At 36.6% G+C, this 24156-nt stretch overlaps 1 protein-coding gene across 2 annotated transcripts in view; it reads left to right on the top strand.

The window, feature by feature from the left end:
- TFEC (transcription factor EC) overlaps positions 1 to 24156 on the top strand; it is a 200829-nt gene that overhangs the window by 97435 nt on the left and 79238 nt on the right. The window lies entirely within an intron of this gene.

Here is a 24156-nt window from a genome sequence, read left to right as displayed (position 1 = left end):
GATGAAGTTTTGAATTTTTTGACATCTTAGTAACACTGAGTCTTCTGATCCATGAATACAGTATGCCTTTTCAAATATTTAGGTCTTCGTTAATTTTTTAAGCAATGTTTCTTAGTTTTAACTGTAATATTTTTTCACGTATTTTGTCACATTTATTCTTGAGGTTATTTATTTATTTTTAAACTTTTATTTTAGGTTTGTGGGTATATGTGAAGATTTGTTATAGAGGTAAACAAGCATCACAGGGGTTTATTGCACAGATTATTTCATCACTCAGATATTAAGCCCAATGCCCAATATTATCTTTTCTGCTCTTTTCCTTCTTCCCACTCTCTCCACTCACATAGACCCCAGGGTCTGTTGTTTCCTTCTTTGTGTTATAATTTCTTATCATTTAGCTCCCACTTGTAAGTGAGAACATACAGTATTTGGTTTTCTGTTCCTGCGTTAGTTTGCTAAGGCTAATAGCCCCCAGCTCCATCCGTGTTTCCACAAAAGACATGATGTTGTTCTTTTATAGGGCTGCATAATATTCCATGGTGTATATGTACCACAGTTTTTATCCCACCTGTCATTGATGGACATTTAGGTTGATTCCGTGTTTTTGCTATTGTGAATAGTGCTGCAACGAACATTTGCATATATGGGTCTTTATGGTAGAATGGTTTATATTCATCTGGGTGTATATCCAGTAATGGGATTGCTAGGTCAAATGGTAGTTCTGCTTTTAGTTGTTTGAGGAATCGTCATACTGCTTTCCACAATGGTTGAACTAATTTACACTTCCACCAACAGTGTATGAGTGTTTTCTTTTCTTTGCAACCTTGCCAGAATGTTATTTTTTTGACTTTAGTACCATTTTAAAATCTAAAATTACAATTGCTCATTGCTAGTGTATAAAACTGTCATTCATTTTTATGTATTGATTTTGTATCCTGAAACCTTGTTAAATTTACTTAATGATTCTGGAAGTTATTTTGTAGATTCAATTGGATATTTTTACATAGACAATCATGTGATCTAAGAATAAAGATAGTTTTACTTCTTTTTCCAATCTAGATGTTTTTTCTTTAATGTCATTTTCCTGCCTTATGGAACTCATAAAACCTTTAGTACAACAGAAGTGGCAAGATAAGACATTTTTGTTGTTTCTCATTTTAGTGGAAAAGCATTTAGTCTTTTTCTGTTATATATGTTTTCATAGATGCCCTTTATTGGTTTGAAGAAGTTGTCCTTTATGCTTACTTTGCTGAGAATTTTTAATCAACGATGGCTGATGTATTTTGTCAAATACTTTTTTGATGTCTACTGAGCTGATCATATCATTTTTTCTTTTTAAGTCTGTTAATATGGTGAATTACACTGATTAGCATTCACATGTTAAACCAGCCCTTTCTTTGTAGGATGGACTTGACTTAATCCTGATTTTTTTTTTCATTTGATATGTTGTTGAATTTGTTTTGCAAGATGTTTGTTTAAAAGTATTCCATTTATGCTCGCAAAGGATACTGATTTGTAGTTTTCTTGTTTTGTAAAATCTGGTTTTGGTTCAGGGTAATACTGGCTTTATAGAGTGAATGGGGGAAGAAGATGCTCCTTTTTCATTTTCTGGAGGAGTACAGAACTGGTATATTTCATCCTTAAAAGTTTGCTAGAATTCACCAATGAAGTCATCTGAGCTTAGAGTTTTCTTCTAGGGAAGCTTTTAAACTTCATATTCTATTTATTTAAAAGGTATAGATTATTTAGGTTATCTATTTCTTCTTGAAATCTTGTTTGTACCTTTTAAATAATTTGTCAAATAAATTTAAGTTTTGACTTCTTTGGCATGAAGTTGTCATATACACTAATCATCCTTTTAATGTCTGTGGTGTCTTTAGTGATGTCACCTCTCTCATTCCTTATTGGGTGATTTGTATTTCCCTCTCTCTCCTTATGATCTTGCTAAAAGAGTGTCGATTTTATTGATTTTCTTAAAGAATGAGCTTTCAGTTACATTGATTTCATTTTTTTATTTCATTAATTTTCCTTCTGATTTTATTTTCTTTCTTTTACTTACTTTGAATTTTATCTGTCTCCTTTTTCTAATGTCTTAAGGTAGAAGCTGAAGTCTTGGACATGTGATCTTTATTTTTTTAAATACAGGCATTTAGTGCTAAAAATTCATCCCTCAGTATTGCTTTATCAGCATCTCACAAATTTAAGTGTGTTTTACTCTTGTCTTCATTCAGTTCAAAAATACTTTCTAATTTCCCTTTTGGTTTTTTTGAACCATGAGGTATTTTAAAGTATATTATATTATTTTGTTCAAATATTTGGCGATTTCCCAGAAATACTTCTGTTTGCTTAAAATTTAATTACGCTATGGAGAGAACATTTTTGCATGACATGAATCCTTTTAAATTATTAACATTTGTTTTATTGCCCATAGTATGACCAGTCTTGGTCAATTTCCCATGTTCACATGAAACACTGTATATTTGTTGTTGTTGGGTGAAATGTTCTATAAAAGCAATTAGGTCAGGTTGTTGATAATGTTGCTCAAGTCTTCTATATTCTTACCAATTTTTCTGTCCTTTTATTCTATCATTGATTATTGAGAGAGTTATTAAGATATCTGACTTAATGGTATAATTTTCTAATTTTCTATTTTTTCATTCTAATTCTATATAGTTGGGCTTTATATATTTTGAAACTCTGTTATTAGGTTCGTAACTGATTGGATGCTCTCTAGATAAATTGACACTTGTATTTTATAAAACACTGTTTATCCCTGCTAATTTTCATTGCTCAGAAATCTACTTTAATTGGTATGAATATAGCCATTCCAATTGCCTTTTGATCCATGTTAGTGTGACATAATTTTTGCATCATTTCAGTTTTAACCTATTTGTTACTTTATGCTTAAAGTGAATTTCTTGTAGAAAGCATATAGTTAGGTCTTAATTAAAAAACAATCTAATAATTTATGCCTTTTAATTGTGATAATAAGATAATTTACTTTTAATGTGATTATGAATTTGAGTAGGTTTAAATCTATCATCTTCATACTTGTTTTCTGTTTGTTCCATCTATTCTTTGCTACTTCTTTCCTCGTTTTCTGGCTCTTTTTGGATTAATCAAAGTAAACAGATGTTTATGATTCCATTTTGTCTCCTTTGTTGGCTTACTTATTGTAATTCTTTGTTTAGTTATCTCAATGGTTGCTTTAGGGTTTCTTTAACTTACCACAATTTTTCAAGTTATATTATTCCTCTTTACATACAGTATAAGAACCTACAATTGTGTACTTTGATTTCTCTTCTCCCAGTTTCTGCTATTTTTTATTAACTTTACTTTTACATAAGTATAAACCCCTCAATACATTACTATTGTTTTTGTTTAGATAGTCAGTTATGAAAAAAATTAAAGATAGCCAATTATCTTTTAGAGATATTTAAATATTTTTTAAAAATTGTATATGTTTACCCATAAATTACTCTTTCCAGTCTTTTCATTTCTTCTTACAGATTCATATATCTATCTGTCTAAAACTTCCTTTAACATTTCCCATAGTATGGGTATGTTGGTGATGAATTCTTTCAGATTTGTTGTGTTTCACCTTCATCTTTAAAAGATGTCTTTGTTGAATATAGAAATCTAGGTTGACCTTCAGTGATAGAAATCTGCTGTCATTCTTGTCTGTTTTTCCGTATATAATGTGGCTTTGACAATTCAGTAATGATGTTTAGGGCTTGGAGTTAATTTAGCTTCTTGGATCTATGGATTTATAGTTTTCATCATATTTGCAAAATTTTGAGCTATTATTTCTTCAGGTTTTTTCTGTTCCCCTTTGCTGACTCTGGGAACTGCCCCATATCTGACTGACCCTTTGCTCATCTTTGTTGCTGTTTTTACTGTTTTACTCAGCATTTCATTTTAAATTGTTTCTTTTGTTTTGTCCATAAGTTTTCTAATTTTTTTCTACAGGACTTAATCTGCTGTTATTTCCATCCAGCGTATTTTGCATCTCACATCGTAGCTTTCATATTTAGAAGTTCAATTTGAGTCTTGTTTATATATTGTATGTATTTACATAATTTTCTAAACATATGGAATACAGTTATAACTGTTTTCGTGCCTTTGTCTTCTAATTATAATATCTGTGTCAGTTTTGATCTTTTGTTTGATAGCTCTCTTTGTTACGGGTTATGTTATATTTTCCTGTTTCTTTGTATGCGTGATCATTTTTATTGGATGCCAGACATCATGAATTTTATCTTATAAGATGTTAAATATTTTTGTGTTCCTATAAATAGTTTAGAACTTTGTTCTGGGATGCAATTTAGTTAGTTAAAGAGAGTTTGATATTTTTGGCTCATGTGTTTAAGATTTCTTCTAGATGGGATCGGAGCAATGCTTGATCTAAGGCTGATTCTCATGAATGAGGCAAGATCATTCTGTGCTTTCCACCCAATGCCATGAATTATGTGATTTCCAGTATGGCTGGTGGGAAATGGCACCATTCTTGGCCCTATGTGAGAACTGGACGCTGTCAACTCTAGTCATTTCGAGTGGTTCTTTTTCTGTCCTTGAGTATTTTCCTCACATGTATGCATGATAGTAACTTATTGAATACTTTGAAAAAAACACTTGTTAGATCTCTTTCCCTTGAGGACTCTAGCTACCTGGTCTCCCAATACTACCAGACCAACTCAACTCAGGGAGTCTGCCAGCCTCTGCCTGGGTTTGCTGTTTTTGTGTCACAGTCTGGAAAGTATCTAAAGACAGTAGGAAAATTGTCGAGCTTACCTTTTCTTTCTTGAGTGTTTCCTGTCTCTCGGGGATCACTCTCTTTTGTTGATGAAGAAACTCTCTTTTGTCTCTTGAAAACTAGTGTTGCAAATATTTTGTCTGTTTAAGGTTGTTTCAGTTAGGAGGCTAAATCTGGTACCCATTACCCTATCTTAGCTGGATACAGTAATATCCAGTTTTTGCATTCTTAACAATTTTTAAACAATGATTTTAGTGAGATTTCAATAATGTGTTATCAAGAATTATAAAGTGATCTCTAAGAGCTGTTAATTATAATTTTAATAAAAACAGAAATGGCATGGTACAGTATAAACAAATAGGAGCAGCTTAGTAAGTAAGTTATTTCAGTAAAAAGAACACAGAAACAATAATAGAAATATCTGGTTCTTGAACCAACTCTCACATTTGATAGCTCGTGACATTTTAAGCTTTCCATTTTTCCTTAATTTTCTTATTTACAGAAAAAAATTATTATTATACCTATTCTATCTTCTTCACAGAATTGTGGAAATATTTGAGATGATATATATATACAATTACTTTGAAAAATAATTTTATGAAATTATAAGATATCTTTAAAAGTTATAAAGTTTTAATTTTATGAAATATTTATGAAAATATTTTAGTAAGATATAATACATGTATATTTCCTATATCATTTATAGGTTTCACAGGAATAGTCCATAATATGAAAACACTTAGGGTCCTAATGGATTATAAAATCGCCATATAACTATATTAGAATGTATTTGTATGTTTTCCCATTTGAAATTACTTCAATTTCTATTCTCTTTAATACACATATATTCCTATCTTTCATGATTTTGTCTATATAATTCAATAAATAGTAAATTAATAATGAAATAGCATTATGAAAAGAAAAGAAGCCCTATTTAAATGACAGATCTTTTTACAGTATTGGTTCCAAATTGTGGGACCTATTGCTTTTAAAAGCACAACTTCAAACACTATGCTAAATTTGCTTTAAATATAACTATGGAATTATTGAAAGTAATCTTTTCGTTTATATCAAAGATGAAAGATGATTTGTGATAATGCATAGGCTATTTTCCTGTCATTACAATTGAATGTATTCACTAAACTGAATTAACAACCAAGAGATGATCAGGGAGCTTGCCCACTGGCATCCTATTACACATGTAACTAGTGATAAAAATTTTAGAATGCAACTTATGCTGTGAAAATACTTTTGCTTTCACAAAATGCCATATGCATTCATATTTTCATGTGAATATATTATTATAAGATCCTGGAATATACTTACTCTAATTTAGCCAACTAGGAATAAAATTCTGACTTGGTAAAACTTATTCATTGCTCTGTTTGCTTAAATTAATACTAGTGGTAAAGATCTATCCTATCCAGTTTAAGAATTCAGCCTGTAAGTAAGACAAATTTGAGTTGAGATATTGGTTCCAGTAATAGGGTTGCCAGATGAAATACAAGATGCTCAGCTACATTTGACATTCAGATGAACAACAAATAATTTTTTGGTGTACGTATGTTCCATGCCATATTTGAGACATACTTATACTAAAAATATTCATTTAAAAAAATCTGAAATTCAAATGTATCTGGGCATCCTGTATTTTTTATTTGCTAAATCTGGCAACTCCATCCTCCATCATTCACCAGCTAAGTGTCAATTCACTTTATTCGTTGACCATTTTAGTCCCTGGATTTAAGTAATTCCCTTCAAAACTAGTTCTGTCTTGATGACTTCAATACTGCTACACAGTATTTCCAATACTTTGGTCTCTCACTTCTTTGATGTCTTTTCCTCCAGAGACCTTGAACTTTATTACATTAGTCACACTTCTGCAGGATTGCATTCTAGACCTTATCATTCCAAATATATACACTTCCTTTATAATCTTTAATTTCAAGCCTTCCACTCTCCAACCAACCCTTCCTCATTTTCTAGTATACTCCTTTGAAGATCCTAACTCCAACATTCGTTCTTTTTACTCTACAATTCATTGATTCTTCCCACAATTCATAGATTCTCCTGCCATTTCATTACCTTTCTCCTAGGTGTTCTTTTCTTTCTTCTAGGTGTTCTCAATCCTCTCCCTAATCAGTAGATACCACAGTCCTCCCTGATGGTGTAGAATTATTAGTATACAAAGCCAGACTACCTGGCTTGTAAGAGCATTTCCCTGCCTTCCCCGTTTACTAGCTGTAAACTCCAATAAGTTATCAAATCATTCTGCAACAGTTTGCTATTAAATAGCAACAATAATAGTTAGACATACCATATTAGGTTGTTATGATGAATAAATAATTTATATAAGATACTTAGAATAGCTCCCTTCTGGTACATAGTATTCATTTGTATTAGTCTGTTTTCTGTTGCTTATAACAAAATATCTCATATGGAATAATTCATAAAGAAAAGTAATTTATTTCTCATAGTTCTGGAGGCTGAGAAGTCAAAAGTTGTGGGGCCACAAGTGGTGAGAGCTTTCTTGCTAGTGGAAACTTTCTAGAGAGTCCAGAGATGACACAGGATACCACATGGAGGGGGGCTGAGCATGTGAATGTGCCATCTTAGGTCTCTCTTTCTGTTCTTAAAATGCTACCACTTCCCTTTGCATGATAACCCATTAATCCATTAGCCTACTGATTCATTAATCCAAGAGGGCTCTGCCCTCATGATCAAATCACCCATTTGCCACCTCTCAATACTGCCACTTTGGGAAATAGGTTTCAACATGATTTTTGGAAAAGACATTCAAACCATATCAACACTACACTATAAGGCCAGCTTTTGTCATCATCATCAGCAGCATTATTATCCTCAAAAATGTCCTAATGCTTTTGTTCACACTCTCAAATTCTTTCCCCACAAACCCTGTTTAAATCCAGCTGTACGTTGTATATGCACATAAAAACTAGAGGGGTTTCACATTTAATAACTGTGAACCTCAAATTCGCCCTTACTGCTGCCTAGAAATTCAATTGCATGTCCAAGATTCATTCCATCTCCCTTCACATTTTCTCTTTTCTCAACAACTTTGCTTTTCTCTCCATACTTATATATTCTTCACTGAGGAAATGTAAGCAATCAGGAAAGATTAACCCATCTTTAACCTTCCATGACTTTTCTTAGTAGGAGTGTGTGAGGTAGTCACCCTCCCTTAAACACTTTTTTTTTTTTTTTTTTGAGACTGAGTCTCGCTTGTCGCCCGGGCTGGAGTGCAGTGGCGCGATCTCGGCTCACTGCAAGCTCCGCCTCCCGGGTTCACGCCATTCTCCCGCCTCAGCCTCCGAGTAACTGGGACTACAGGCGTCCGCCGCCTCGCCCGACTAGTTTTTTGTATTTTTAGTAGAGACGGGGTTTCACCATGTTAGACAGGATGGTCTCGATCTCCTGACCTCGTGATCCACCCGCCTCGGCCTCCCAAAGTGCTGGGATTAAAGGCTTGAGCCACCGCGCCCGGCCCACCCTCCGTTAAATACTTAGATGTGGCTGGGCAAAGTGGCTCATCCGTGTAATCCCAGCACTTTGGGAGGCTAAGGCGGGCGGATCACGAGGTCAAGAGATTGAGACCATCCTGGCTGACATGGTGAAGCTCAGTCTCTACTAAAAATACAAAAATTAACTGGGCATGGAGGCATGTGCCTGTAGTCCCAGCTACTCGGGAGGCTGAGGCAGGAGAATCGCTTGAACCCGGGAGGTGGAGGTTGCAGTGAGTGGAGACCATGCCACTGCACTCCAGCCTGGCAACCGAGTGAGACTCAGTCTGAAAAAACAAAAACAAAAACAAAAACTTAGATGTATTTTTATGTGTTTCTTTTCTTTTTCTGCCTGTTATTTGCAGGTAAAGCTATACTGCTTTTAATATGTTTTATTTAATAATAAGAAATGACTTATATTTAACACATTTTGGTAATTGCAAATAAATATTTCAAATTTGATCATAGCTTGCTTAGTGAGATTTGTAAGATGAGAACTTATTTTTACTTAAATCCACGGACACAGCTACGTTCCTATAATCTGAGTCTGCTTATATCCTCAGGCTCCCCTTGTTTTATGCTGAATGAGCTCTCAGTGTCTCTACCTTGACCAATCCCCTCTTTTGTCCATTGCATCTCATCCTCTCCTGGATGATGGATATCTAATAGACACCCCAAAGTTAAAACGTTTAAAAACCATGCTTCTAATTTCTCTAGCAGATCACCCATATCAGGAAACGTGAGCTTCATCCTTACAGCTCCTCAGAACAAAGGACTTGAGTTCTAGTTTCCTCTAATGATGTGTATCTTCTACACAAGACCTTGAGAACCCATGGCTCACGAAAAGTTACTTACCTAATCCTTAGTTTTATTATCTGAAAAAAGTAGATGATAACAAACAATAATACCTATCAAAAATTCTGGCGAAAATTAAATCAATACTGCATGAAAAGTACTGACCACAGTGTCTGATATAAATATTCAATAAATGCTTGTAGCCATTTTTATTATTATTGATACTACTCTTTCCTCCTCCTCCATGAAATAGATCTAGGTTATACTAATATAGATTCGTATATATGTGTGTAGATACATATGCACACACGTACCTAAATATAAATTACAAAATGTTTAAATCCCATCAGATATATGACACAAAATATGATATACCATTTGTTCCAATTCTCTGGAAGAACAATTCTTGTTGGATTGCTCATGTGAGGTTTGTTTGAGAGGTACCTAGAACACCACATCATGAGAGAGAAGTGGTGTAGTGTAGTTCTAAGAGTTCAACTTCAGCCAGGCTTCCTGAGCTTGAATTTTGCCTCCAGTATGATATTAATGACTTGAACTCTTATCCCTCAGTTTTCTCATTTGTAATATGGAGATTATAATAGTACCTCCTCAAAAGGTTATTCATTTATTATTATTATTATTATACTTTAAGTTCTAGGGTACATGTGCACAATGTGCAGGTTTGTTACATATGTATACATATGTCATGTTGATGTGCTGCACCCATTAACTCATCATTTACAGTAGGTATATCTCCTCATGCTATCCCTCCCACAACAGGCCCCAATGTGTGATGTTCCCCACCCTGTGTCCAAGTGTTCAATTCCCACCTATGATTGAGAACATGTGGTGTTTGGCTTTCTGTCCTTGCGATAGTTTGCTCAGAATGATGGTCTCCAGCTTCATCCGTGTCCCTACAAAGGACATGAACTCATCCTTTTTTATGGCTACATAGTATTCCATGGTATATATGTACCACATTTTCTTAATCCAGTCTATCTTTGATGGACATTTGGGTTGGTGCCAAGTCTTTGCTATTGTGAATAATGCTGCAATAAACATATGTGTGTATGTCTTTATAGCAGCATGATTTATAATCCTTTGGGTATATGCCCAGTAATGGGATGACTGGGTCAAATGGTATTTCTAGTTCTAGATCCTTGAGGAATTGCCACACTGTCTTCCACAATGATTGAACTAGTTTACAGTCCCACCAACAGTGTAAAAGCGTTCCCATTTCTCCACATCCTCTCCAGCACCTGTTGTTTCCTGACTTTTTAATGATTGCCATTCTAACTGGTGTGAGATGGTATCTCATTGTGGTTTCGATTTGCATTTCTTTGATGGTCAGTGATGATGAACATCTTTTCATGTGTCTGTTGGCTGAATAAATGTCTTCTTTTGAGAAGTGTCTGTTCATATCCTTTGCCCACTTTTTGATGGGGTTGTTTGATTTTTTCTTGTAAATTTGTTTAAGTTCTTTGTAGATTCTGGATATTAGCCCTTTGTCAGATGGAGAGATTGTAAAAATTTTCTCCCATTCTGTAGGGTGCCTGTTCAATCTGATGGTAGTTTCTTTTTCTGTGCAGAAGTTCTTTAGTTCAATTAGATCCCATTTGTCAATTTTGGCTTTTGTTGCCATTGTTTTTGGTGTTTTAGTCATGAAGTCCTTGCCCATGCCTATGGCCTAAATGGTATTGCCTAGGTTTTCTCCTAGGGTTTTTATGGTTTTAGGTCTAACATTTAAATCTTTAATCCATCTTGAATTAATTTTAGTATAAGGTGTAAGGAAGGGATCCAATTTCAGCTTTCTACATATGGCTAGCCAGTTTTCCCAGCACCATTCATTAAATAGGGAATCCTTTCCCCATTTCATGTTTTTTCAGGTTTGTCAAAGACCAGATGTTTGTAGATGTGTGGTATTATTTCCGAGGGCTCTATTCTGTTCCATTGGTCTATATCTCTGGTTTGGTACCAGTACCATGCTGTTTTGGTTACTGTAGCCTTGTAGTGTAGTTTGAAGTCAGGTAGCATGTTGCCTCCAGCTTTGTTCTTTTGGCTTAGGATTGTCTTGGCAATGCGGGCTCTTTTTTGGTTCCATATAAACTTTAAAGTAGTTTTTTTCCAATTCTGTGAAGAAAGTCATTGGTAGTTTAATGGGGATGGCATTGAATCTATAAATTACCTTGGCAGTATGGCCATTTTCACAATATTGATTCTTTCTATCCATGAGCATGGTATGTTCTTCTATTTGTTTGTGTCCTCTTTTATTTCATTGAGCAGTGGTTTGTAGTTCTCCTTGAAGAGGTTCTTCACACTCCTTGTAAGTTGGATTCCTAGGTATTTTATTCTCTTTGAAGCAATTGTGAATGTGAGTTCACTCATGATTTGCCTCTTTGTTTGTCTGTTATTGGTGTAGAGGAATACTTGTGATTTTTGCACGTTGATTTTGTATCCTGAGACTTTGCTGAAGTTGCTTATCAGCTTAAGGAGATTTTGGACTGAGACGATGGGGTTTTCTAAATATACAATCATGTCATCTGCAAACAGGGACAATTTGACTTCCTCTTTCCCTAACTGAATACCCTTTATTTCTTTCTCTTGCCTGATTGCCCTGGCCAGAACTTCCAACACTATGTTTAATAGGAGTGGTGAGAGAGGGCATTCCTGTCTTGCACCAGTTTTCAAAGGCAATGCTTCCAGTTTTTGCCCATTCAGTATGATACTGGCTGTGGATTTGTCATAAATAGCTCTTATAATTTTGAGATATGTACCATCAATATCTAGTTTATTGAGCATTTTTTTTAGCATGAAAGGCTGTTGAATTTTGTAGAAAGTCTTTTCTGCATCTACTGAGATACTCATGTGGTTTTTGTGTTTGGTTCTGTTTATATGATGGATTATGTTTATTGATTTGGATATGTTGAACCAGCCTTGCATCCCAGTGATGAAGCCAACTTGATCATGGTGGATAAGCTTTTTGATGAGCTGCTGGATTCAGTTTGCCAGTATTTTATTGAGGATTTTTGCATCAATGTTCATCAGGGATTTTAGTCTAAAATTCTCTTTTTTTGTTGTATGTCTCCCAGGCTTTGGTATCAGGATGATGTTCGCCTCATAAAATGAATTAGAGAGGATTCCTTCTTTTTCTATTGATTGGAATAGTTTCAGAAGGAATGGTACCAGCTCCTCCTTGTACCTCTGGTAAAATTTGGCTGTGAATCTGTCTGGTCATGGACTTTTTTTGGTTGGTAGGCTATTAATTATTGCCTCGGCCGGGCGCGGTGGCTCAAGCCTGTAATCCCAGCACTTTGGGAGGCCGAGACGGGCGGATCACGAGGTCAGGAGATCGAGACCATCCTGGCTAACACAGTGAAACCCCGTCTCTACTAAAAATACAAAAAAAATTAGCCGGGCGAGGTGGCGGACGCCTGTACTCCCAGCTACTCCGGAGGCTGAGGCAGGAGAATGGCGTGAACCCGGGGGGCGGGGCTTGCAGTGAGCTGAGATCCGGCCACTGCACTCCAGCCAGGGCAACAGAGCCAGACTCCATCTCAAAAAAAAAAAAAAAAAAAAAAAAAAAAATTATTGCCTCAATTTCAGAACCTATAATTGGTCTATGCAGGGATTCAACTTCTTCTTGGTTTAGTCTTGGGAGGGTGTATGTGTCCAGGAATTTATCCATTTCTTCTAGATTTTCTAGTTTATTTGCGTTGAGGTGTTTATAGTATTCTGTGATGGTAGTTTGTATTTCTATGGGGTTGGTGATGATATCCCCTTTCTCATTTTTTAATTGCATCTATTTGATTCTTCTCTCTTTTCTTCTTTAATAGTCTTGCTAGTGGTCTATCAATTTTGTTGGTCTTTTCAAAAAACCGGCTCCTTGATTCATTGATATTTTGAAGGGCTTTTTGTGTTTGTATCTCCTTCAGTTCTACTCTGATCTTAGTTATTTCTTGCCTTCTGCTAGCTTTTAAATGTGTTTGCTCTTGCTTCTCTAGTTATTTTAATTGTGTTGTTAGGGTGTCAGTTTTAGATCTTTCTTCCTTTCTCTTATGGGCATTTAGTGCTATAAATTTCCCTCTACACACTGCTTTAAATGTGTCCCAGAGATTTTAGTATGTTGTGTCTTTGTTCTCATTGGTTTCAAAGAACATCTTTCTTTCTGCCTTCATTTCTGTATGCACCCAGTAGTCATTTAGGTGCAGGTTGTTCAGTTTGCATGTAGTTGAGCGGTTTTGATTGAGTTTCTTAATCCTGAATTCTAGTTTGATTGCACTGTGGTCTGAGAGACAGTTTGTTATAATTTCTGTTCTTTTACATTTGCTGAGGAGTGCTTTACTTCCAACTATATGGTCAATTTTGGAATAAGTACGATGTGGTGCTGAGAAGAATGTATATTCTGTTGATTTGGGGTGGAGAGTTCTGTAGATGTCTATTAGTTCTGCTTGGTGCAGAGCTGAGTTCAATTCCTGGATATCCTTGTTAACTTTCTGTCTTGTTGATATGTCTAATGTTGACAGTGGGGTGTTAAAGTCTCCCATTATTATAGTGTAGGAGTCTAAGTCTCTTTGTAGGTCTTTAAGGACTTGCTTTATGAATTTGGGTGCTCCTTTATTGGGTGCATATATATTTAGGATAGTTAACTCTTCTTGTTAAATCGATCCCTTTACCATTATGTAGTGGCCTTCTTTATCTCTTTTGATCTTAGTTGTTTTAAAGTCTATTTTATCAGAGACTAGGATTGCAATCCCTGCTTTTTTTTTTTTTTTTTCCATTTGCTTAGTAGATCTTCCTCCATCCCTTTATTTTGAGCCTATGTGTGTCTCTCCACGTGAGATGGGTCTCCTGAATACTGCACACTGATGGAACTTGACTCTTTACCCAATTTGCCAGTCTATGTCTTTTAATTGGAGCCTTTAGCCCATTTACATTTATGGTTAATACTGTTATGTGTGAATTTGATTCTGTCATTATGATGTTAGTTGGTTATTTTGCTCATTAGTTGATGCAGTTTCTGCCTAGCATTGATGGTCTTCACAATTTGGCATGTTTTTTCAGTGGCTGGTACCGGTTGGTCCTTTCCATGTTTAGTGCTTCCTTCAGGAGCTCTTGTAAGGCGGGCCTGGTGGTGACAAAATCTCTCAGCATTTGCTTGTCTGTAAAGGATTTTTTTTCTCTTTCACTTATGAAGCTTAGTTTGGCTGGATACGAAATTTTGGGTTGAAAATTCTTTTCTTTAAGAATGTTGTGTATTGGCCCCCACTCTCTTCTGGCTTGTAGAGTTTCTACCAAGAGATCTGCTGTTAGTCTGATGGGCTTCCCTTTGTAGGTAACCTGACCTTTCTCTCTGGCTGCCCTTAACATTTTTTCCTTCATTTCAACTTTGATGAATCTGACAATTATGTGTCTTGGAGTTGTTCTTCTTGAGGAGTATCTTTGTGGTGTTCTCTGTATTTCTTGAATTTGAATGTTGGCCTGCCTTGCTAGGTTGGGGAAATTCTCCTGGATAATATCCTGCAGAGTGTTTTCCAACTTGGTTCCATTCTCCCTGTCACTTTCAGGTACACCAATCAGACATAGATTTGGTCTTTTCACATAGTCCCATATTTTTTGGAGGCTTTGTTCATTTCTTTTTACTCTTTTTTCTCCAAACTTCTCTTCTCACTTCATTTCATTCATTTGATCGTCAGTCACTGATACCCTTTCTTCCACTTGATCGAATTGGCTACTGAAGCTTTTGCATGCATCACATAGTTCTCATGCCTTGATTTTCAGCTCCATCAGGTCATTTAAGGTCTTCTCTACACTGTTCATTCTAGCTAGCCATTCGTCTAATCTTTTTTCAATGTTTTTAGCTTCTTTGCAGTGGATTTAAACATCCTCTTTTAGCTTGGAGAAGTTTATTATTACTGATCATCTGAAGCCTTCTTCTCTCAACTTGTCAAAGTCATTCTCTGTCCAGCTTTGTTCTGTTGCTGGCGAGGAGCTGCATTCCTTTGCAGGAGAAGAGGCTCTCTGCTTTTAGAATTTTCAGCTTTTCTCCTCTGGTTTCTCCCCATCTTTGTGGTTTTATCTACCTTTGGTCTTTGATGATGGTGACATACTGATGGGGTTTTGGTGTGGGTGTCCTTTTTGTTTGTTAGTTTTCCTTCTAACAGTCAGGACCCTCCGCTGCAGGACTGTTGGAGTTTGCTGGGGGTCCACTCCAGACCCTGTTTGCCTGGATATCACAGCAGAGGCTGCAGAACAGCAGACGTTGCTGCCTGATCCTTCCTCTGGAAACTTCATCTCAGAGGAGCACCCGGCTATATGAGGTGTCAGTCGTCCCCTACTGGGAGGTGCCTCCCAGTTAGGCTATTTGAGGGTCAGAGACCCACTTGAGGAGGCAATCTGTCCATTCTCAGATCTCAAACTCCATGCTGGGAGAACCACTACTCTCTTCAAAGCTGTAAGACAGGGACAATTAAGTCTGCAGAAGTTTCTGCTGCCTTTTGTTCAGCTATGCCCTGCCACCAGAGATGGAGTCTACAGAGGCAGGCCAGCCTCCTTGAGCTGCGGTGGGCTCTACCCAGTTCAAGATTCCCAGTTTGTTTACCTACTCAAGCCTCAGTAATGGAGGACACCCTGCCCCCCACCTCACTGCTGCCTCGCAGTTTGATCTCAGATTGCTGTGCTAGCAGTGAGCGAGGATCCGTGGTGTGGGACCCTCTGAGCCAGGCATGGGATATAGTCTCCTGGTGTGCTGTTTGCTAAGACCTTTTGAAAAATGCAGTATTAAGTTGTGAGTGTCCTGATATTCCAGGTACCCTCTGTCATGGCTTCCCTTTGTTAGGAAAGGGAATTCCCTGACCCCTTGTGCTTCCAGGGTGAGGTGATGCCCCTCCCTGCTCCATGGGCTGCACCCACTGTCTGACAAACCCTTGTGAAATGAACCCGGTACCTCAGTTAGAAATGCAGAAATCACCCATCTTCTGCGTTGCTCACGCTGGGAGCTGCAGACTGGAGCTGTTCCTATTGGCCATCTTGGAACCCGGTTATTCATTTATTTTATATTTGAGCAGTGTTCACTGGAGTCACTGACATGAGTAAATGTTTTCTAAGTATTTATCATTTTTGTTTTTATTGTAATAAAATTATCTTCTCCATGAGAAGGTTTTAAATCATAAATTCAAGGGACTATGTTATAGCTCACCTCTCTGGCAGATGTTATAGTCAATGCAATGGGAATCATTTATCATAACAAAAATTATAAATCATGGCATGATTTTGCCCATTTTTGTATATACATCTTTCTGAAACAAAAGGGTGGACATTAATTATATGTTGTGTGGTAAGTTTTGTGGTGAAGTACAGTGGTGAGTAAGCTGACCCAGTTCCTGCCTTCCTAGAACTTATGATATGAAACAAGTATAAAGCATTACATAAATCACTATATGCCTGACTATTTCTTTTCTTTATGATATTCATGTTGGATTAAGGCTTAGACCACTTTTGTAGCATTGTAGTTTATATTATTTCATTTTCATGCTGTTGATAAAGACACACCCGAGACTGGGAAGAAAAAGAGGTTTAATTGGACTTATGGTTCCACATGGCTAGGAAGGCCTCTGAATCATGGCGGGAGGGGAAAGGTACTTCTTACATGGTGGCAGCAAGAGATAAAATGAAGAAGAAACAAAAGTGGAAACCTCTGATAAACCCATCAGATCTCATGAGACTTATTCACTATTATGAGAATAGCACAGGAAAGACCATCACCCATGTTTCAATTACCGCCTCCTGGGTCCTTCCACAACATGTGGGAATTCCAGGAGATACAATTCAGGTTGAGATTTGGGTGTGGACACAGCCAAACCATATCATTCTGCCCCTGGCCACTCAAAATATCATGTCCTCACATTTCGAAACGAATTATGCCTTCCCAGCAGTCCCTCAAACTCTTACCTTATTTCAGCATTAACCCAAAAGCCCACAGTCCAAAGTCTCATCTGAGACAAGGCAAGTCCCTTCTGCCTATAAGCCTGTAAAATCAAAAGCAAGCTAGTTCTTCCTAGATACAATGGGGGTACAGGTATTGGGTAAATATAGCCATTCCAAATGGAAGAAATTGGCCAAAACAAAGGGATTACAGGGCCCATGAAAGTCCAAAATCCAGTGGGGCAGTCAAATTAAAAAGCTCCAAAATGATCTCCTTTGATTCCAGGTCTCACATGCAGGTCATGCTGATGTGAGAGGTGGGTTCCCATGGTCTTGGGCAGGTCTACCCCTGTGACTTTGCAGGGTCCAGTCTCCCTCCTGGCTGCTTTCACCAGCTGGCATTGATTGTCTGTGGCCTTTCCAACCACACGGTGCAAGCTACCAATGGGTCTGCCATTCTGGGGTCTCAAGGATGATGACCCTTTTCTCATAGCTCCACTAGGCAGTGCCCCAGGAGGGACTCTATGTGGGGGCTCAAACCCCACATTTCCCTTTCTTACTGCCCTAGCAGAGGTTCTCCGTGAGGGCCCTGCCCCTGCAGCAAACTTTTGCCTGGGCATCCAGGCAATTCCATACATCTTCTGAAATCTAGGCAGAGGTTCCCAGACCTCAATTCTTGACTTCTGAGCACCCACAGGCTCAACACCAAGTGGAAGCTGCCAGGGCTTGGGACTTCCACCCTCTGAAGCCACAGGCCGAGCTCTACATTGGCCACAGTGGCTGGGACACAGGCACTGAGTCCCTAGACTGCACACAGCATGAGGACCCTGAGCCTGGCCCACGAAACCACGTTTTCCTCCCAGGCCTCTGGGCCTGTTATGGGGAAGGCTGCTGTGAAGGTCTCTGACATGGCCTGGAGACATTTTCTCCATGGTCTTGGGGATTAACATTAGGCTTCTGGCTAATTATGAAAATTTCTTCAGCCAGCTTGAATTTCTCCTTAGAAAATGGCTTTTTCTTTTCTACTGCATTGTCAGGCTGCGAATTTTCTGAACTTTCTGGCTCTGCTTCCCTTATAAAACTGAATGCTTTTAACAGCACCCAAGTCACATTTTGAATGCTTTGCTGCTTAGAAATGTCTTTCACCAGATACTTTAAATCATCTCTCTCAAGTTCAAAGTTCCACAAATCTCTAGGGCAGGGGCAAAATGCCGCCAGTCTCGTTGCTAAAACATAACGAGAGTCAACTTTGTTCCAGTTCCCAAAAAGTTCCTTATCTCCATCTGAGACCACCCCAGCCTGGACCTTATTGTCCATATTGTTATCAGGCATTTGGTCAATGTCATTCAACAAGTCTCTAGGGAGTTCCAAACTTTCCCACATTTTCCTATCTTCTTCTGAGCCCTCTAAATTGTTCCAGCCTCTGCCTGTTACCCAGTTCCAAAGTCGCTTCCACATTTTTGGGTATCTTTTCAGCAATGCCCCACTCTACTGGTACCAGTTATAGGCTGCCAATTTTTAGGACCCACTGGGATGCATGAGATAGAGGGGTACAGTTTCCTCAGGTTTCCCCACACCATTCCTTACATAACTGGTGAAATCTAATTTTGTCTCTTCTAAAGTAGACAGTGCTTCTGAGTGGAAATAAATCTGGGGGGAAAAAACCTCATCACAATGCTAGCCTGTCCCAGCGGAGTATTTTGCATCTTAAAGAGGCAGATTACAAGTGGAACTACAGTTTATGTCTCGTAGCCTGAGAAAGGCAGCTGGCAGATGCCTGCAGTCAGCAGGTGTAGGCAGTCGAGATGCTGAAGAAAAATGATATCCAGCATTTGGCTGTTGATTAGGAACCAGTGATGCACTTTATTACCTAACCATTAAACCCTTAAATGTACTTCCCAAGTAATTGTCAAAAAACTGAAAAGAAATTAAAGAAATTGAAGAATAGTTTGCTTATATAGTAGTCAAAAGAAAATAAACTTCTGTTCTGAAGTATGTATCACAAAATAAGTGTAGGTTAGTCACAGCTGTTCTTGTGTCTATAACACTGTGAAAAGAAAGAATATTTCAAATAACTTAAGTGTTATGTTCAAAGCATGTAATGCTTTCTTATTTTGAATATAAAAAGGTTTATTATTAGTAGTAAGAGCACACACCCACTCCTATCAAATACATTTTGTACAAATACCTTAAAATATCAATTAGAAAAGGGGTAACACATTATTAGCTTGCCTGGCCAGACTTGCTCTGGCCATGATGAAGGATATGCCTGTGAGAATTTTAAACTTCATTTAATGGATCCAACTCCTGCCTTTCTTAGGGCAAGTCACTTTTGTATTTAATATTCAGAGGCCCAAGTTTACAACTTCTGAGTAAAACTTAACATCTTTCACAGTGAAAGACTTAGACTCTAATTCTGCCGTACATGTAGATGATATAATTTCAGAGACCGTAGATTACTTTCTTGTTTTTGAGAAAATAACTAAGAATTACATGGCAGCTGAGAGCCCCATAAATTGAATCCTTGAGATTTGTAGTTCACATTCACAGGAGTGCCCCAAATGGCACCTAGAAGAGTCTTCCTTTGTAGTATTACTATTCTCACCTACACAATCTACCTCACAATCTACTTCACTACCTCAATAGCATTTGGATCATTTTATGACCTGAAGTAGACTGAATATGCATAAGAAGTTGACTTTGGACTTCTCAGTGTATGTTAATCCATTATTAACCTTCCATGACATTTCTTAGTAGGAGTGCATCAGGTGGTCACACTGTTCAATACTTAGATGTATTTTCATATGTTTCTTTTCCTTTTCTTCCTGTTATTTGCAGGAATAGCATACTGCTTTTAGTATGTTTTATTTGAGAGTAAGAAATGGCTTATAGTTAACACATTTTGATAAATGTAAATAAATATTTCAAATGTTATCACAGCTTGCTTAGTGAGATTTGCAAGATGAGAACCTCTTATTTTTACTTAAATGCTTATGTATTTTACCCGTGATTTAGTTCAGTCCCACTTTACCCATGATTTAGTTCAGTATTTTCTAGCAACAATTTGATGACTGATATCTTTAAGAACTTTTTTCCATCCATAAGCTTATTCCCATTTGTATGACCTTTGCTTGTAGTTCATACAGTTTTTAAAAAACTTTGGTCCTCTGTTTGTAGAGTGTGTGGCATCTATTATTAATGAAATATTGGTGGATTTTTTTTTCAAATTGCCTTGAGAGAATCATGTTCTGTTACTCAGAAAAAAAAGTCCTTAAGAGTGGAGTATTCTTCCAGGAAAATCATTATATCCACATATGTTCATAAGATACACTATTAAATTTAGTAGTCCCATCACATGTAAGCTTCAGATATTGTTGCTTTAATGCATTCCCTCACTACTTTGATAAAAGCCTTAAGATGTTGCCACTAGTTCTTTGATGATTTCCTCTGATGTTATAGTACCTCTCTTTTCTACTCCCAAAAAACCTGTTTTGCATAAACATGAGAAGTCAAGGCAGTTTGAGTTAACGAGTACAAAGATTCAAGTTTTAGCAACAAAAGTACATATATTTGTGATCAACTCTCTCACATATTATTGTCATCTCTCTCAATGTAAGGAAAGTTTATTTTAGATTTTTGACAAATATGAGTCATTAGCTTTAACAGAAGTCCAAATATGTCATTCAGCTTTATAATTTTGATGTTTATTCAGCAATTTCTCCATTGAACAAAGAGAGTTCTTTTTTTTAATATATATTATTATTATACTTTAAGTTCTAGGGTACATGTGCATAACGTGCAGGTTTGTTACATATGTATACTTGTGCCATGTTGCTGTGCTGCACCCAATATCTTTATGGAATTTAGAGGGAGAAGAGTCATATTGACCTACATATTGACTTATTCTGATTCATTTTCCCCATCATCTCTGCCTGACTCCTGAATGAGTCCCGCACACTGTTGGATTCAGGCATGGAAAATTTTTTTAAAAATGTTTAGTTCAAGTTTCCAAATAATTTTGCCACAATTATGGTTAATAAAAAGTCATTATGGATTATTAATTATGTCCAAGGTTAAGTTTAATGTTCTTACAGGGATAAACTATTAACAAATCAATCGTGAATTCAAATTTGTCCATTTTAATTGCAAAGTTCTACTTTCAACTAAACACTTAATATTCAGAATTAAATAACATTAGCTCCACAACTCTGAACATACTCATAATACGGGATGTTACCTAACTCATATGGTTTCTCTTTTTGTCAATGTCTGGTCAAAATTATCTGCAGTGTGTATTGCCCTGAGTGAGTCTACATAACCCATTTAGTTGTTTCCTCTTCATATACAGCGCAATTCTTCTAACGCTTATGCTGTATTATATGTATTCTAAAGACAAGAATGTTCTTCCATGGCTCTATTCTAGAAAAGAATGCCATTCTAGCAACTCTCAGTGGTAACTGTGGGATTGCATTTATCTTATTGTGCTAAAACGTCATTTTCACTTTGCCATCTATACTCTGTGAATTGATTATATAAATGTCTAAAATCTAACTGTGTCAGCTACATTCACCTGTTCTTTTTTTCTCTAAAATTAAGGTTACTAGGCATCACTTCCACTATTGTTTCTTCCCTGTCACACTTGTGTTTTTCTAATGCTTGATTTGTAGCTTTGTGTCAGATTGTCAGCCGAAGGTGAACAATTGTAGGTTTGCATATTGTGTGAGAGATGCATCTCTTGCCCTTTGTTTTGGGAACGACTGATCATGCAGCTCTGTCCTGGAAGGGTTAGAGGCGCCAACAGCCACAATGTTTGCATGTGTGCATGCGTCTGTGCGTGTGGGTATGCGCTGTCTTTGTTTCAGAGCTGTGTCTGAAACAGGAAGAGCATCACAAGGATTATAAAACCTATGAAATCTCTGGGTTTTTCAAAGCTCTGCCTGCTTTCAGTTGAAATCAGACAATGAAGTAGAGTTTTCTATGTGATTAGCAAGATCTATACACAGGAGAAGAGGGTTACTTCTGAGCACACCATTACTTGTCACAGATTTTCACATATACCATCGTGATCACTGCTAATAACCAGCTCTTGTTTTCCCTTGTTTCAGATTGAAATTTTTCAAGGGGCTAATTTTCCAGTTTTCTAACTTTAAAATTTCTGAAGTGTATTACCTGTTTTTTGTTTTGTTTTTTAAATCACTGCATTCTATAACATATGTAAGTGAAATCTCCTGGCACATAATACACATGCCCCAAATTACTTGAATCTGGTGCTGATATTTCAATGAAATGTGCTTATATTTTATAATAATCGGCTTTCTCTCTCTAGCAGTTTTGTTGGAAGTTTTTTTTCTTCTTCTTTTTTTAATGCCTTCCTTTCTTTTCCTCATTAGTTGTTATCGGCAAAGCAAAAGGAAACAATATGGGAAATGCAATACATATAAACATTATGTGAAAAGATAAGACAACTCACATAGCTTACACCCAGTGATAATTAGTATGTTTCCATACTAGTCTATACTAACACTCAGTTATTTACACTGTGGGAAATAGTTCAGTTAGCAAACTTAACCAATCCTTTTCATCTCAGTGTCACGACAGGAGATAGATATTTGAGATGCGCGAACTAAGTATTCTGGGAAATTAGGTATTAATATTTCCCCATCGGAAACCTCCACCTGACTACAACATATTTCATTTTAAATTTCCTAAGCTGTGACAGTATATCTAATTTATTTTGCCATTTGAACTCTGTCAAAATAAAAGTGAATACTCTAATGTTATTCTTTACCATTTGACGTAAGAATCACAATACACACAAATGCAGAGGCCATGCATGGAGTATAGCAACTCATGGTTAAATCTTATTAGATGAGACCCAAATGGCAGAGGTGGGGCTGGAAAAATGCTCTGGAGAGGAGACAGTTTCAACAGCCATGATGGTAGAGGCTAGGCATTGTGAGTGTGCACTGCATTTGCCAGGTTCAATGTCATTGATCCGGGCACTTAAAGGTGACCAATACAACACTGTGTAATTTGGTCGTTATGATAAATTATTAACCTGGGGAGATAAATTAAAATGGAACACTAATATTGCTATTGTAAAGCAAAAAATAATATTAAAATATCAAATATTTGCAATTTCTATTTTATGTATCACTCTAAACATTTAAAGGAAGGGATATCTGAAATGCCTATTTGATATTTATTTTGGCTTCTCTTCAGAAGCTAAAGAATATCTTTTATGAGATAAAAAACTTGTTAATAGAAAATATTAATATATCACTTTCTAGTTATATATGTGTGTGCATATATTCACTTTTTAAACTAGGAAATAAGAACAAGCATTAGCTGCTTCCTAAAATAGTATCAATTAAAACAAAAAAACTATTCCTGCCAATGCAATCATTTTCTTGGGATTTGTTGACAACTTTTATTGAAGTACTGTGAGTCTTCCATTTTCCTCTGTTTTTCCTATGTTTATTTTCCTATGTTTTTCCCGCATAACGGAGTAACCACTGATCAAAAGGTTACAGGACACCATTAACACTTCTTGTCACCAAGAGTATGAGTTATCCCTAAGAAAACATTTTATACTTTGTCTCTCTCTCTTTGTTCAGGTCACATTTAGATTTTTTAGATTATTGCAAAGTATATCCTGTCTTACTTGAGGAACAAGGGTAACTTACCCCAGTTCTCCTCTTTTATCTAATTTTACTTTGTTGGACTGTAGTTTCATCACAGTTAAAAATATCAACCAAAAATTATAAATTCAAACAAGAACTGTGCATTGATGATTTTTTTTTTGTATTGAAGGACATTTTTAACCTCTGAAAGAATAAAAGAACTCAAAATGGAGTTTTATATTAAAGGTCATTTTTTAACCACTAAACGAATAAAAAACTCCAAATAGGAAACGTAAAAATATTTTAACTTATTTCTTTTTCTATCTCTCTGGTTTTATTACCCTTTCCAAGTTTTATTTCTTTAATAATAATTGTGCTGTTATAGTTATTAGTTTCCTGCGGAAAACTTTCTGTTTGGTTGTAGCAAATTTGTGAAATGTCTCTGTCATAGTTTGATGTTCCTCTGAAAGATGACTTTTTCTCCTTGCTGAAAGATTCTGGAAGGTGTTTTGGCATATATCTTGAGAACAAGAATCATAATACT

The sequence above is a fragment of the Macaca fascicularis genome, chromosome 3, assembly GCF_037993035.2.
Source record: "Macaca fascicularis isolate 582-1 chromosome 3, T2T-MFA8v1.1".
Lineage (NCBI taxonomy): Eukaryota > Metazoa > Chordata > Mammalia > Primates > Cercopithecidae > Macaca > Macaca fascicularis.
The sequence above is the reverse complement of the archived record's forward strand: the minus strand, read 5'-3'. Positions and strand labels throughout refer to the sequence as shown.